The sequence below is a fragment of the Rattus norvegicus genome, chromosome 6 (assembly GCF_036323735.1).
Source record: "Rattus norvegicus strain BN/NHsdMcwi chromosome 6, GRCr8, whole genome shotgun sequence".
In the NCBI taxonomy this organism is placed as follows: domain Eukaryota; kingdom Metazoa; phylum Chordata; class Mammalia; order Rodentia; family Muridae; genus Rattus; species Rattus norvegicus.
In genome coordinates this window covers 27,251,104-27,268,517 of record NC_086024.1, presented here as the reverse complement: position 1 = coordinate 27,268,517, position 17,414 = coordinate 27,251,104, and the positions used below count along the sequence as shown (strand labels likewise).

The 17,414-nt window shown below is 43.5% G+C and overlaps 1 pseudogene; it reads right to left on the bottom strand.

The window, feature by feature from the left end:
- Positions 1 to 1,172: 1,172 nt before the first annotated feature.
- Positions 1,173 to 2,432, bottom strand: Sf3b4-ps1 (splicing factor 3B subunit 4, pseudogene 1; annotated as a pseudogene).
- Between the last annotated feature and the right edge of the window lie 14,982 nt (positions 2,433 to 17,414).

Genomic DNA, 17,414 nt, shown 5'->3' with positions numbered 1-17,414 from the left:
TTTGGCCTTGTCTTTCCTTTTAAAAGGTAGACCTCCTTCTGCCCTACAAAAAGAGGTCCACAAGGGATAAGTAGAGTGGTTCACAGCATCCACTGCTCTTGCAGAGGCTCAGAGTTTGCTTTTCAGCATCCATACAACAGGCTCAATATGTCCTGTTGCTCCAGTTCTAGGGGATCCAACAACCTCTGGCTGGCCTCCATATAGTATCCATAAACTCACACACAGGCACACACATATGCTGGATTTTTTAAAAAAATGAATATTTAAAAGAAAGAGACCCACTGCTTATATCCTCAGGCATATAGTCCCCAAAGCAGAAAAATTCCCAGAGCAAACTGTCCACCTCATACCTATTAATTCAAGAACATTCCATTTTCACTGCACTCGAGAGATGGAACCGAACTTGAGCAGGGTTGCCCATCATCTTGTATTCTGTGCAGGGCACACGCTGATGCTGTTACTCATGCTTAGCTCATCCTATCCTCAGGGGACCAGACTTGTCATGGATCCTGTATCACCATTTGAAAGTTATTGGCCTCTCTCTCCAGAGCCTTAAAGACAAACCAGTTGACACTTGACAGTTGTAGCTTAAAGCTTTAGCTGTTCATGAACCATCCTGAAAGTTTATTACCGTCTTTGGTGCATTTTTTCATGTGCTAGAGGAATGGCTATACATCTCAGCGATGAGAAACTGTCACTGAGGGTCCCAAGAGACTAGCTCAGATTTCTAGCTTTGTTTTAGGGTGTTCGGTAAGGTTTTGGACTGTAACACATTCATGTATCTTTCCCAATTTACCAACCAAACTCAAAGCCTTTAAGAAGGCATGTACAGAGCTGGAGAGATGGCTCAGAGGTTAAGAACACTGACTGCTCTTCCAGAGGTCCGAGGTCCTGAGTTCAATTCCCAGCACCCACATGATGACTCACAAACATCTGTAATGGAGTCTGATGACCTCTTCTGGTGTGTCTGAAGACTGCTACAGTGTACTCATATATATATAATAAATAATATTTTTAAAAGAAAGCATATACAGCTTTCTTTTTAGACAAGAAGCATAGTTTTATTTTTCTCTATGTACGTGTAAAGAAATTAGGACCAATGTTTTGAAATAAAAATGAAAATCCCCTGTGGAAAACATGGCACTGGAATGGGAACAGAGTTGCTGAGGGGGTCAGAAAGGAACTGGGACCCTAAGCAGACCACAGGGTGGAACTGGGGGTCATGGAGTGGGTCTGGGTGGAGGGAGGGGCCCCCGCTGGTAGCCATAGGGAGGAGGACTTAAAAGACCGGTGTATCCATGAAGGGGCATCAGTGAAAAAGGCCCATGTATATCGTGTGGAGGCATGGGAACTGAGTGACCCATGGGAGATCCAAAAGGAGGCCCTCGGGGGAGGGAGGATGCCCATCGGAGGAGGTCCCGGATGAGGCATTCCAGAAGATGACCAGTGGCTGCCCCCTAGAGCCTGAAGGCCAAGCATGGAGGTGTCCTAGGTCATGGGGGCCATGGTGGTCCAGCTGCATCTGGGACATCCCCAGATGGGGCATCCCACCTGGTGGGAATGGTAGAGGAAATGAATGTCCTTGACCCGGATGTTCAGCCCCTGCTGCTGGGGGACCATGTCCTCTAGCTCCACGTGGCACAGGTGGCGGGGGAATGGTTAGAGGTTTCCCAGGAGGGAGGGCCCCAAGAAGTGGCACTGGAGATGGGAACGACTCAGGAGATGGCATGCCTGGTGAAGGAAGCCCAAAACCCAGGGATGAAACCTGAGAATTGGTGGCAGAGGGTGGAGGGGGGTACATCAGCAAACAGCTGATGAGGGTGGTTAGCCTGGGACAGTGGGTTCTGGGCTGCCAGAAGTTGTTCAGCTGCTGAGTCATGGCGTTTACCCTTAGAGTCCTTCTTGAAAGCCTAAGACACAGTGACAGGGCAGTTACACAGGTTCATGGCTTCAACTGCTGCATCCGAAGCATCAAATGAAGCAAAATTACTGAAGGCATAACCTTGGAGTAGCCTGTGTCAGGGCCCCGCATAATCTTGGGGGGTCTTTAAGGTGGCTCCAAATGCCTTGGAAGTATCGTAAATGTATTGAAGGCAGCTTTTCATTAATTTCTGGATCCAGGTTTCCCATGAAAATGTTGGCTTCTAAATCCAGGTTTTTGTTGTGACCCGAGGCCTTGTTCACCCATATTGGCTTCCCATAGAGTTTGATCATGTTCATAATCTGAATGGCATAGTTAGCATAATCAAGAATTCAACAAAGCCATAGGCTTGTTGCTGGCCAGTGACTCTATCCTTTGGCATGTGGGTGTTGACCACCAGCCCTCCCTGAAGAAAGAGCTCCCACAACACTGTTTCACTCATTTTCTCGTCTAGACCGCCCACGTACACTATGGCATCCTGAGTCCGTTCAGAAATCGGTCAGGCAGTCATAAGCAGCAGCACCACCACAGCTCTTATAAATATTGCAGCTTAAGGCCTCGAGCCCTGAGATTTCTCTGAGGTCAAGGCAAATTATCTTCACAGTGAACACCCCTAAGAAGGCCCATGATCACGTGTTCACTCTCCTGGGAGGAGCAGATGCAACAGAACTTGTGAATGCTTTCACTTCGCCAAGATCCTAGGCCAGGAATATGCAAAAAGAACAGAAAAATGTTCTTATGACTTAAGAACAACACTTAAGACTTGGTCTTCATTCTTCCTTAAACAAAGGTTTAAGGAAGGAGGTTTCTGGAAAGTAGTTTTTACTAGTGGTTTAGACGTTTTCAGGAACATAAAGAGAAGATGAACTTGGGTGTGAAAGGTTTTTATTATATTTTTTTATTGAGACTTTTATACTGGTGGACAATGAAATGCAATTATGAAATATATCACTAATGAAATTATATATATATATATATATTTCTATATATATGCCATTTTCCTCTTCTCTGTATCCCTCCTAATACACCCCTCTCCCAACTTCAGGGTTCTTTCTTTTTGAGATAGCCAGTGAAGTCCAGCTAGTACTGCCCATGTCTGCATGGGTGTGGGACCATCCACTGGACCATGGGAAACCTACCAGTGGCTACACCCTCCCCTCCATGTACAATACCCATGGGGCTGAGGGAAGTGAATGCAATAGACTTGAGACTAGGCAGATAAAGACAGCATCTAAAGGAAGGAAAAACAGAAGACCAGTGGTTCTGTGCAGTGATGAGGACAGAAGGGCAGCTATAGTAACCTCAAAGGTAAGGAATCTCAAATGACTGAGAAGCACTTAAAGAAATGTTCGATTCAGCTATTAAAAACAATGACTTCAGGAAATTCTTAGGCAAATGGATGGAACTAGAAAATATCATCCTGAGTGAGGTAACCCAAGCACAAAAGAACACACATGGTATGCATTCACTGATAAGTGGATATTAGCCCAAAAGCTCGAAATACCCAAGATACAATCCACAGACCACATGAAGCTCAAGAAGAAGGAAGACCAAAGAGTGGATGTTTCAGTCCTTCTTAGAAGGGAGAACAAATACATTCACAGGAGTAAATACAGAGACAAAGTGTGGAGCAGAGACTGAGGGAAAAGTCATCCAGAGACAGCCCCACCCAGGGATCCATCCCATATATAGTCACCAAACCCAGACAATATTGTGGATGCCAAGAAGTGCTTGCTGACAGGAGCCTGATATAGCTGTCTCCTGAGAGACTCTGCCAGAGCCTGACAAATACAGAGTCAGATCCTCTCAATCAACCATTGGATTAAAAAACAGGGCCCCCAGTGGAGGAGTTAGAAAAAGGACTGAAGGAGCTGAATGGGTCTTCAACCCCATAGGAAGAACAACAATGTCAACAAACCAGACCCCCCCAGAGCTCCGAGACTAAAGCACCAACCAAAGAGTACACGTGAAGGAACCCATGGCTCCATCCACGTAGGTAGCCGAGGATGGTCTTATCGGGCACCAATGAGAGGAGGGGCCTTTGGCTCTGTGAAGGCTCAATGCCCCCATGTAGGGGAATGCCAGGACAGGGAGATGGGAGGGAGTGGGTGGGGAAACACTCTTATAGAGGTGGGGGGAGGGGAGATGGGGTAGGGAGATTCCAAAGGGAAAATCAGGAAAGGGGATAACATTTGAAATTTAAGTAAAGAAAATAGCCAATAAAAACAAAGAAAAAGAAAACAAAGGTTCAACATCCTTAGTCATCAAGGACACACAAATAAAATGACCCTGCGATTCCACCTCACACCAACTAGAATGGCTTAGATCAAAAACTCAAGTGACAGCACATGCTGGCGAGGATGTGGGAATGCAAACTGGTACAACCACTGCGGAAGTCAATGTGGTGGTTCCTCAGACAATTGGGAATAGTTCTACCTGAAGATCCAGCTCTACCACTCCTGGGCATACACCCAAAAGATGCCCCACCATACCACAGGGGCACATGAACCACTATGTTCATAGCAGCTTTATTTGTAATAGCCGGAAAGTGGAGACAACCCAGAAGTCCCTCAAGCAAAGAATGGATACAGAAAGTGTGATTCGTTTACACCATGGAATTCAGCTATTAAAAACAAGGACACCGTGAGTTTTGCAGGCAAATGGATGGAACTAGAAAATGTTATCCTGAGTGAGGTAACCCAGACCCAAAGGATAGGCACGGTATGTGTTCGCTGATAATTGGTTATCAGCCATGAAGTACAAAATACCCATGATACACCCCACAGACCCAAAGAAGTTAAACAAGAAGGAAGCAAAAACAAGGACGCTTGAATCCCACTTAGAAGGGGAAACAAAATGGTCATAGTAGACAGAGGGAGGGAGGGAACTGGGCGGTGATAAGGAGGCTAGATCAAGATGGGAGAGACAGGAAAGAGATCCAGAGGGTCAGGAGAATGAATGGAAGTCTGCAGCTCTTGAGGGGGCCAGGTGAGGAGAATCTCTAGGAAATCCCAGAGACCTGGAATAGGAAAGGCTCCCAGGAGTCAATGTGGGTGACCTTAGCCAAGATGCCTAACGGTGGGAGCATGGAACGGGAAGAAGCCACCTCTTGTGGAGATGGAGAGAGAGGACACCCCCAGTGGAGAGAGGAGGATAAGTCACCCACAAAATTTGTGACCCAAATTTTTTCCTCTCTAAAAAATATGCAGGGATGGAGCAGAGACTGAAGGAAAATCCAACCAATAACCAGCCCAAGTCGAAACCCATCCCATTTGGGCAAGCACCAATCGCTGACATTATTAATGATACTCTGTATGCTTACAGGCAGGAGCCTAGAATAACTGTCCTTCGAGAGGCTCTACAGTGCCAACAGTGGACTGAAACATGCAGACACCCACAGTCAAAGATTGGACAGAGGTTGGGGACATTTATGGAGGATTTGGGGGAAAGATTAAATGCCCTAAAGGGGATAGGAACACCACAGGAAGACAGAGTCAACTAACCTGAACCTCTGGGAGCTCTCAGAGACTGAGCCACCAACCAAAGAACATACAAAAGCTGGAATGTGGCCCCTAGCACATAAGTAGCAGGCATGCAGTTCAGTCTCCATGGCTGCCTTGTCTGGCCTCATGGGGAGAGGATGTGCCTAAGCTGGCAGAGACTTGATGTGCCAGGATTGGGGACACCAAGGCAGGGGGCGCCCTCTCAAAGGAAAAGGTAAATGGAAGGGGGGACTTTGTGAGGAAAGGACTGGGGGGGGGAGTAGTGTTTGGGATATAAACAAACAAACAAGCAAACAGGGGAACAGACAATTCACAGTCTCCTAATCAAATTTCTTATCCCTGGGACTCTTGGCTGTCTTCTCTCTCCTGTTGGGTTACCAGACCTGATTATTAATAGTCACTACTACTCTGCCAACTATCATTTTCCAGACCTGATTACTATCAATATTCTCTCTCTCTCTCTCTCTCTCTCTCTCTCTCTCTCTCTCTCTCTCTCTCTCTCTCTCTCTCTCTCTCAAAATGCCCCATTCATCACCTCTATCTTTTTATCATCACTATTCTGAGAATCCCACGGTATTAATTGACATGATAAGAATCTGTGTGCTGGCTGCCTTGTGAATGCATCACATAGCCCAGTGGTCATATCTAAGACTCCAAGGGAAAAGTGTGTGTGTGTGTGTGTGTGTGTGTGTGTGTGTGTGTGTGTGTGCGCGTGTGTGTGTGTGTGTGTCCTTAAAGAAATGTCTTTCTACCTTTCCATGCCTTTACCTATTCAGTGTTTCTCAACCTTCCCAATGCTGTGCCCCTTTAGTCATAATGTCTGATCCATATGCAGGATATCTGATATGTGACCCCCAGTGGAGTCTCATATCAGAACCACCGGCCTGTAACCTGCCCACACCCTCCTGCATTTAAACTCCTTTTCATGCTATCTATAATTCTGAATATAATGTAAGTGCTACGTGAGGAGTTACACTTCTTACTAAATAGAAGATGACAAAAGAATGCTGTACTTGTTCAACAAGGGATTTTTCTTTCTTTCTTTTTTTATCTAGGGTTTATTGAACGCAAGGGTGTAGAGGGTTGAAAACGAGTGGAATAGGATAGTGAGTTTAACTGTCAACTTGGCAAAACCTAGAATCATCTGGAAAAAGGAGTCTCAATGAGAAATTATCAGGTCTGGACTTTCAGCATGTCTAAGGGGTTTGTCTTAATGGCCTTAATTGATGTGAGAAGATCTAACTCCAAAATACACAACATTAATACTTGCTTTGGGATGCTAGACCATATGAGGCTAAGGAAAGCAGCTGAGCAGTACGTGCATATACACTTCCTTCTCTTCGTTTTTGACTGTAGGTACAGTATGACTAGCTGCTTCCAGTTCCTGCCTTGACGTTTCTATGGGGATGGATTAAAACCTGGAATAATAAGCAAAACGGTAAACCTTACCTTCCCTAAGTTGCTTTTTGTCAGAGTATTTCAACACTCCAACTACGGCAGAAGTAGGTACCAAGAATGGGGCTATTGCTGAAGTAGACCTAACCATGTTGTGTTTCGAGGAAGAAATAGAAGACTTTGGAGTTTGGGCCTTGAAAAGTTTATAGCTTAATGGACCCGTTCTAATGGGAGCTTGGAAGATAAAAATGCTGATAGAAATGCAGACAGTGGAGGCCCCCAGCATGGGATCAGGAAGGTAGTGAGGCCTCCATCAGGAACTGGTATGGTGTCGGCGCCTGCGCCACTGGTGTGTGAATATCTGGCGTGGGTCTGCAGGATTGAAAGAAAACACGTACACGGGTCACCCGTTTTCAGCAAGTGCCACCAAGGCTTTACTGAGATCTCCTTATATACCTGAGGCAAAAGCTGTGGAAAAACAACAAGGCAGGTGAAAAATCCCCAACCAGGACACCAGGAAAAGTCTGTGTGGTGAAAGTTCCGGCCCAATCAGGGGCATAAACAACTTCTTAAACAACAACAAGCAGGAAGGCTTAGTGGGGAGGAAGGATGCCATGGAAAATCCCAGCCCCAAATCAGGGGCTAAGAGCAGCTGCCAAGGATGTAAACAACTTCTTGCTATAGCAGGCTAAAAGGCTCAGTGAGGGGGGAGGGAAACACCAAGGTAGGGCCCAACAGTATGGGAGCCATTTGTGTAAAATTTGGCCAAGAGTCTAAGTCTGTGTCTGTGTCCTGAAACCTCTTAAGTAAATCTAAATTTGAAGATGATTGAACAATTTTTGGTAGGGAAAATTTCAGGATGGACTGGTGCTAAAGAGACAGACAGAGCTAATTTAAAAACAAAAAATCGGCCCCATGGTAGAGAAGCCTCCTTGTGTTATACTAGGGTGATAGGATAGTGTTCCTCGGGGGCAGTGCACAGTCAGTGATGTCTCCCCAATCCAAGGAGGCTGGGTTACACCTCAAGCTAAGAGCAGAACTTAGCAATGTGAGAGTTATCCACTTGGTACTTACTGGTCTGTAAATCATAGAATACAAAAGTCAGAGGCGTTGCTTGAAGAGTTGAGGAGTTTGACAATGTTGGAATCCCTGAGAAAAGAACCTCAGAGGCTATCCCATAAAACTGTGGCTGTAAAGCCTATATAAGACCCCGGAACACTGGAAATGCCAAGACTGTGAAATGTCCACAAGGAGACCTACCGGTATGGAGTGGAGCTGACTTAATCCTAAAAGACAAACTCCATCAAATACAGGAAGCAGAATTGAAAGGGTGGGGTTGCCCAGGGCTTTTGTGTCCCAGAAGATTTTATTGTAAACCCCAGATATTGATCAGCAAAGCCACAAGATTTGTTGTTCTCTCCACTAAATTTTGGTACTGGTTTGGTATGATTGTTCATCTGCTATGCCCTGTTCTCTTCTGGAATAGGAGTCTTAATTCTGTGCTATCATATGTTGAAAGTGTTTAAATTATTTTTATCCGATAGGATTTCAAATGAAAGGATTTGGACTTTTAAAGTGTTAAACTTGTTAAAGACTATGGGAACATTTACTGTCGAATTATACTTTTAGCAATGAGATAAACATAAGCCTTATGAACAAGGAATTAAATAAAGGCTATGGCTTAAAGTAATGTGTTTGTGTATCAAGTTGGCAAGGGATGGAGTTGTGATGGTGAGTTTAAATTGTCTACTTCACAATTAAAAAGAGAAGCAAGAACTATTATTTCCCACACATCAGGCCTGGGATTGATAGAACCCTATTTGTTTGAAAACACTAGTTTTTCTCTTAAAATGTCTCCATGATGCCTCCTCAGCCTCCTCCTCATCATCATCCTTCTCCTCCTCCTCCTTTTCCTTCTCCTCCTCCTCCGCCTCCTCCTCCTCATCATCCTTCTCCTCCTTCTCCTCCTTTTCCTTCTCCTCCTCCTCCGCCTCCTCCTCATCATCATCCTTCTCCTCCTTCTCCTCCTTTTCCTTCTCCTCCTCCTCCGCCTCCTCCTCTTCATCATCCTTCTCCTCCTTCTCCTCCTTTTCCTTCTCCTCCTCCTCCTTCTCCTCCTCCTCCTTCTCCTCCTTCCCCTCCTCCTCCTTCCCCTCCTCCTCCTCTTTCTCCTCTTCTTCTTTATCACCATCATCATCATTTCTCACTCTCATACAAAGAAACGGGTTTCACTGTGATATTTTCAAGCAATTATATTATTATACTTTGTGTTTATAACTGAGCAGGTCATAGAGACACTGGCAACAAACCAGTGCAGAGAGCCGGCCAACACTGGATTTGAGCCAGTGGGAACTGTTGATGAGGAAACCCTCAGAGCTACAAAAACAAAGCAACCACTGCCCTCAGCAGGAATCTGGGGACAAGGAAGTGAGTTCCACTAAAAATAGACTCACTCACCAGAAGGGATGGTTTAAGAAAAACAGCTTCCCAGAAAGGGGTGGACCCTGTGGGTGTTGGTCAGGGTTCATGACTTCATCTGAATGATGATTGGTGGAACACTGCTAAAAGGGGTTGGGAACAGCAGTCACTGAAGGAAATGGAGTGGGTACAAACAGGTGAATAATGTGGATGGGGATGAAAAGTGGACACGTGAAGAAACTGGTCCAGATAGAGGATGAGGAAGGCAACAGGTGGGACCTTGCCTCTGTGGCCTACTGGCCTCTCATTGCATGAATCCAACGTGTCTGTCCCAGAGTGTGTGAGTCATCTGTGGGGGAAAAATGGTTGTTTTGAGAATGGTTGAAACCAAGGGCTGGTCTACCCATCTCTACTGAAAGCCCCAGGGAGTAGTACAATGCTTCTCACTTCCCTGCCTGGAGGATCTGCGGTTCCTGCAGTAGAGTGACCCCTTGCCTTTCCTAAGACCCTTCTGCTCCCCATTGTTCCTCTATGAAAACAAAAGTTCCCTCCTGCAGACAGAGGGTATGAAATCTGCCAGAGACTTTCACACTGTGTGGGAAGCATCATGCTTCCTTGAACATTAGTAGAATGAGTTGGTACATCTCTTCTCAGCTTCTCTCACTAAGTCCAGCTTCCCAGAGCCTAAGAACAAGGCAATCAAATCAGGTATCTCTGCAAGAAGCTTATTAATATATTATAATTTAAAGCATCATTTTCACATGCTCAGCACCCTCTCCCTCTCCCTCACTAAGGCCCTGAAGCTGTGTCCTTTTGGCTAACATTCATGGGTGGGAAGGATTATAAAGGGGGGAGGGGAGTAACAAGGGGATTGTGTACAGGATGAGGAGACACTACTCTGAACAAACAGAACTCAGATAAGCTATTCATGTCCCTCTCAGGAGCTCCTCATAGACAGCTGCCATGGGTCCTGAAAGGCCCAGTACAGCCACCGGCTGAGAATTAGTCATCCACAAGTTGATGGGCTAGCTTGAGAACAGATCCTGTTATAGCAGGCTGGATCAGGGAGTGGCACTCTCTGATCTGTGGGTGCCGGTGGGTGTCTTGGCATGCTCTCTAATTATGATGTTCTTGCTGACTTGAGAAAGCCACAATTGGTTCTAGAAAGAGCTCTGGGGAGAAGAGTCTTGCAGCCGGTTTTGCCTCTTCTAGAGTACCCTAGAATGAGACAGACATTAGGTGATGGCTGTGGGTATCTGAGGAGATTACCTAGCGTGGTCCTGTGGGTGGGGCTTGTGCCTCAGATGATACACATCCCTTGCAGGCATGTGTGTCCTGCTAGAGTCTCTCATGGTAGATGGGAAGTCAAAAGGTGGGGTTTCCCCTCTTGGGAAAGGTACCTTGCTACCATGATTCCCACAGCTTGTCCCCATCATACTTGTAAGAACAAATTCTTGTCACAAAGAAACTATTTTCTAGAGACTTGGAGTGGGGACTGTCCTCTTATTAGCAGGCCAATAGGAAGAGCTATCAAGAAAAGGGTCCTAGAATGAGAGTTAGAGAAGAGAATAATGTGATCTGAGAGGCATGAGCATTCGGAACACTACATGCCATGAGGGATGAGAAGGCAGGGAGAGGGGTGCAGCAAGCACAGAACTCAGATATTTGCAAATTCAAGTTTCCACTTATGAACTCTGCACCCTGGAGCGAGATCCTTATGTTCTTTAAACTCATCCCCATCTATAGAATGAATGATTTCCTTAGCTGGAATTGTAAGATGATGTTCATCAATTGCCAGGAACAAGAGCTGTTTTTCTGAGCAGAAGTGAAACTCTGCAGCTGTTATATTGTTCTAAATCACTCTCCCAAGAACTTCCTGTTCACTTGCATCTAGTGACAAGCCAATGATGTTTACTAGGCATTTCCCAGAAGAAAGCTCACTGCATCTGCGCTGAGACACCAGTGGCCACCCAGGAAGGGAGGAGTGTGGGTTCCTCCCACCAGCCCTATCTGGGGCCACACTGCTCAAGTGAGTTCATGGTGGCTATTTGTTTCAGTTGTTGGGAACCAAGCAGACGATTGAACTAAGTGACCTCTAACAGCAGGGCTTCAGGACCCTTTAGAGGATGAGGTGGGTAACCACACTCTTTCCATCGACTCAGAAATATCTAATCCTTTTAGCACTGTGTCCCTGGGTCTTAACTGGTTGGCTGCATCTGCACAGTGGTACTTACTTCCCATACTCGGAGATACTTGGTCAAGATATACCTCCCTGGATGAGATGCACATTTAAGCCGGTCACATGGCCACCTGCAACTTCAAAGAAATGAGCCCATCACTTGACCATGGGTTAGGTTCAACTGTAATCTTCAGCCCTCAAAATTCTTGGATATTTCCCTGAAGAGTGCCTGAGGGAGGCAGAGAACTGGAAGGACAGCTGATGACGAGGATTAGGATAGCAAGGGTGGTCGGCAACTGTCTGAACATTGGTTCAGTGGTCCCTTAGCGAAAGCAGAGATGGCGATCAACTGTGGCACAAAACAGCTGTGAGGCAAAAATGAGATGGGATCCAGAGCATCGCTGGGGACCTCAGCTTCATGGAGAGGAAGGAGCAGCCCTTTCCAGCATGGGAGAGAAGGAAAAAAGCTTCGTGATGATGCCACCAGGTGTTTAGATTTGGGGAAAGACCGAGTTTTAAATTCCATGCTGGGTTTGGGAGGGGATGCTGTGTTTTGTTTGCAATAAATATGGGACAATGGGCTGGGATGAATGAAGTCAGGAAAATGGAGATGCATGGCTATTCCTTGAGGAGGACTAAGGAGCTGACCCCAGCAGTAAGGCAACTGGCAGTGCCCACCTCCTGCTTAATGTTGAAAGTCATGAGCCTACAGTAAGAATGGTTACAGTAGAAAGGAAATGCCATACATATTTATCTAGCTGGGAGACGGAGACACTCACCTGTGTATCTTGCTTTACACGGGACTGTGTTGCAAGAGAAGAATGTAAGAAGAAAAGAAGGTTGGGGGTATTTGCAAGGGAGAGATAATAACACAGGGGAATGATAGATAGGTTGGAGAGAAGAAAAGAGGGAAAATAATATAATTGTATTTTAATTCAAATGTATTAAACAAAAAATAATGGCCCATAAACTCTAACCTTAATAAAAGAGAAGGAAGTCAAAAAGTGCTGGCTTATACAAAAATGAAAAGTCATGTGGTTATTAGCACAGTTTCCGGAACCAAGAATGCCATCTGAGAGCAGAATCAGGGAATTCCTGTTTAGGACTTGAGGCAGTGGTGAGTGGGCACTGCAAAAACAAAGTTCTTAGTGCTTTAATTCTTATACTATTAGATGCATAAATCAGGTGTGTTGTTCATAATTTGGGACAAACGTATTTACTCATTTTACTGCTGCAATTTATACTGTTCTAGAAAGCTCTGTATGGTTGTCAGCCGTTACTCCCTTTCCCCAGTAGTAGGGATTCTGTTCCAATTGCTGCTGTTACAGATTAGACTACTGTTATTTGAGGATTTCTGTCACTGTAATTGTACAGAGTATCTTCTTTTGGATCTTGAATCCTTCCCTTGGGGTAATGAAATGCACCCACGCTCTTCTGGATCTAGCCATTCGATCTTTTTGTTTTAACTGTTAAACAGTATTTCACTGGGAAAACACACCACAATTTGTCTCTTCTGTTATCTTTCTCTATAGAATAGCATATTATACATTAGAAGTATGCTTAATCTCATAATAAATGTCTACGTTGTCCTCTGAGATGAGTGTCTCGTTTTACACTCCAACTATAGATGCTGTAAAAATCTTAGCTACCCCACAACCCATCCAACACTTAGCATTTTCAGCCATGTTGATTTTAATAACTTAAATACTATGTTTTGGGGGTGTTTTGTGCTTTCATTTTAACCTCCGAGCTACTGACGCTTTTGAGTAATTTCCATGTGCTTCCCTCTCAATTTCATGTCTTGATTTATGCAGTGTCCATTTCAAATCGAAGTTATTCTCTTTTCTTTACTGAACTGGCGAGATCCTGTCTATTGATTTAGTGAATGGTGCGAAGCAGGAGTGAGATCCTCATTTTCCCACACAGTAACCTAGTGGTTCCCTTAAACTCACGTTCACAACTTAGATCACACTGGCTTCTTTTGGCGACTTAGTATAAAAGTCAACTGATTCTCCATCGGAGGATCTGTTTCTGGATTCTCCCAAGCATGTCTAACCTTTTGATTCTGTGACATGACAAGTTCATTGTGCTGGCAAGTTTCATGTCAACTTGACAGAAGCTAGTCATCTGAGAGGAGGGAAACCTCAACTGAGAAAATGCCTCTATTGTACAGAGCTGTAGTCAAGCCTGTAGAACATTTTCTTAATTAGTGATTGAGGTGGGTAGGCCCAGCCCACTGTGGGTGGTGCCACCACTGGGCAGGTGGTCCTAGGTTCTATAAGAAAGCAGACTGAGCAAGCCACAAAGACAAAGCCAGTAAGCAGCATCCCTCCATGGACACTGCATCAGCTCCTGCCTCCAGATTCCTGCCCTGCTTGAGTTCCTGTCTTGACTTCCTTCAATAATGAACAGTGATGTAGAAGAGTAAGCTAAATAAACCCTTCCCTCCTCGAATTTCTTTAGTCATGGTGTTTCAACACAGCAATGGCACCCTTAACTAGAACAATCATCTACAAAGTTCATGTATGAGAACATGTTATTGAGTAGCCAAACATCAACAGCAGTAAAACATCATAGTGTTTTAAATCAGTTTGCATTGTTGTGTTGGCCCACATTCATAGCTGTCCTGGGGTGCAAGCAGCCAATGGGATGCAGGTTGAATACTCCTGATTCTGTTGTCTATTTGACAGTCTGTGTCCATGCCCCAATGTCTTAATCGTTCTTGTTTTGTAAGGCCTGTTGCTAGGAAGCAAATTCCTCTAATATCAACCTTTCTAGAACTGTTTTAGCTATTCTGGGTCTCTTGTAATATTTTCCCTGTTTAAAATCAGCTTATAAATGTCAATGCAAGTGTCTAGTGGGGTTTTGTCTGAGAGTGCATGTCTTTAGAACAGTGTAGGAGGGATTGACATCTAAGTATTTTGTAGTTTTGAACTTATAGTTGATGCTACCTTTAAATTTTCATTTCCCGGTGCTTCTTTATCTCTGTAAAGAAGCATTTATATTCCACATACTAATTCTAGTATACAGATTCTATATACTAATCTTGAATTTCATAACACTGGTAAATGCCAGTGTTCTTTCACCTTTTGTCTTAGAATAATAAGTCTTAGTTATCTATGCATGATATTTAGACTTCCATTTCTCTTTGTCAGTTTGCTTTCTATCAGCTGAATAGATGACCTTGCCAAGCCCTTCTTCCTGTTCAGAGAAGGAATAAACTTAGGTTTTATGCCTTTCTTATTTCTCCCCCTGAACAGTAAAAGACTTTGGAGTAGGAATCAAAACTTACTCCCGGATGTATTTGTCATCACAGTAAAAGTCTGACATTTCAGAAACCTTTGATAACTACTTGCTGGTGTATTTATTAGGTGAGCTACAGATTGTGGAAATGCCTTGGGGCTGCTATTTTGATTCCTGGCCACATATCAGCTCTTAAAATGAAGTGGCAACTCATAAACAGGCAGCCAGCCACTGATGAAAAAATACTTTTAAAAATATTAGTAGTTTCATAGACTGAGTTTTATATAAACATTATGATAGACTGCCAAGGCATACCCAGAGAGCTCTCTTTGATACGGCCTGACAGGAGCAATTTGAAGGAAAGGGAAGGACACTGTTCATCACTGTGGAGAAGTCATGGAGACTGAAGAGTGAACCACCGTTTAAGATGCTAGTGTGAATAGCTCACTACACTGATGAATCAGAAAGCAGGGAGCTTGGGCTGTGACCATCAATGTTATCTTCAAGATGCATTCTTCCCCCATCCCCAGTGACCTATGTACCCCAGCTATGCTCCACATCCCAAAGGTCCACAACCTACCAGAACAGTGCCACCAGCTAGGGGGCAAGTGTTCAAACACATAAACCCTGAAGGACATCACACATTCAAACCACAGCAGCGGCCATTTTGAACTAGGTGTGAAATAAGACACAGTGCATTATTTGAGGTCTGAAATTCTAGCACGAAGAACCATTACAAATAATGACAGGACTCAAGGTCACCAATGATGATTCCTACATACATAAAATGATAAAGGTTTTTGGAAAAATTAGATTCATCAATACTCATAGACAAAGTATAATACTCAGCAATGATAATATTATTAAGACATGATCGTCTGGTTCAGTGGCTACTGTTAATTCAAAGGATTTTGCAAAATAATAGGTAGCAATATTATCTACCATTTATTGGGTATTTGTGCTAATGGCCTCAACTATTGATGTTATGTTACCTATCAACAGTTAGAGCTAGGCTTCGCATCACACTCTGTTGGTGGGCAGGTCGAGGTTAAATTACTTACCTAAGCCATGTGTTGCTCCTGTGTGTCACAAGTCCAGACTGTAAGCTTAATCAATATACTAGGCCTCCAGATTTCATCCTGTGTTGAACAAGGATGTCTCCGTGGTCTTCTCAGACTGAGTGGTTCGCAGGTCTTGGGCCATAGCCATATGTCAGTACTCTAACCGATGTCCGGAATGGGCTCTGCCATAAAACAGGCACTCAGCAAACTTAAAAGTAACATAATGATTCATTAATGCTAACAAGGAACCTAATATTTGTCCACTTCACATCTCAACAACTGAAAAATGGCTTCATTAAAACGTCCATCGTGGTACCGACCGGCTGAGCATTTATCCTAGCAATTCCAGGAAGTGTATTGATCTTCACTTTCTGGCCTTAGAACTGTGTGCAGCTTTTTTCTAAGTCAGCTTCCTAAATGTTGTGTAGTGACATTAGCATTGCTACCAACAGTGCTTCTTACTTTTGACTGAGTTTATTATCACTGCCATCTTTCTTTCTGTGTTTCATGATTTTCTGTCCTTTTGCTGCTACCTAACCTTCTTAATCTTTAAGCTTTAGGCACATATTTTATATATTTATGACAGAATTTTATGGTACCATTTTCAAAACCATCCTATTTTAACTGGCACGTTTGCCCCGTGCATTATTTCTTGTTAAAATATTTGCGGGTTTCCTATCCTTTTATTTTGTGCTTCATTTTCCTATGATTTTCCTTTCTTTCTCATATTTAGCTGAATAATTAGTATTCATTGTTTTTCTGATTCTGTTTCTTTTTCTCATTGTGTTTGACATTTTTTAATGATATTCTAATTCTCTCAATACCTGTCTTTGAAAGTTACCAATTACAAATGGTTCTTTTGAAACTTTGCTATTTTTTTCATTTTTAAATGTTCTTTTCTCTTTCAAATAGCCAGAATTTTAAAACATTCATCTTTTCTAAGGACAAACTGTCAGCTACTTGGCAACAACGGTGACAAAAGAAAAAGAAAGCTGGCCTAAAGCAAAATGTTTGCAGGCAGGAGATATAAAGTGAAGGCAAGTGCTTACAAAATAGTAAATGTCTAGACTTCAAATTTTCACAAGGTGAAAACAGAAATTTTGGTCTGCCAAAAAAAAATTACTTTTACTTGAAAAAGAATTATTTTTTTAAGGCTAGAAGAAACTTCTTAAAAATTTTTAAAAGTTCAGTGTGTGTATATGTGTATGTGTGTATATATGTGTGTATGTTTCTGTGTGTATGTGTGTGTATCTGTGTATTCGTGAGTGTTTGTATGTGTGTTTGTGTACATGTGTCTATACATGTGTGTGTTTGTGTGTATGCATGTGTATATTTGTGTGTTTATGTTTATGTGTGTATATTTATATGTGTATACATGTATGCTTGTATTTGTATGTTTATGTATGTGTATGCATATGTATGTGTGTGTTTGTGTGTATATGTGTGTATATATGTGTAGAGTGTGTTTGTGTGTGTGTATACATGTGTAGAGTGTGTGTGTGTGTGTGTGTGTGTGTGCACGAGTGTACTATATGCAAGTGTATGCATACCATAGCACTTACTGGGATGTCCAAGAAGGGATTCATTCTCTCCTTCTATCATGTAGGTCTCAGAGATCCAACCCATGTTGCCAGGCCTGGCTAGCAGAAATTTTTATGGTCTAATCTAAGCTTCTTATTTCCAGAGAATAGAAA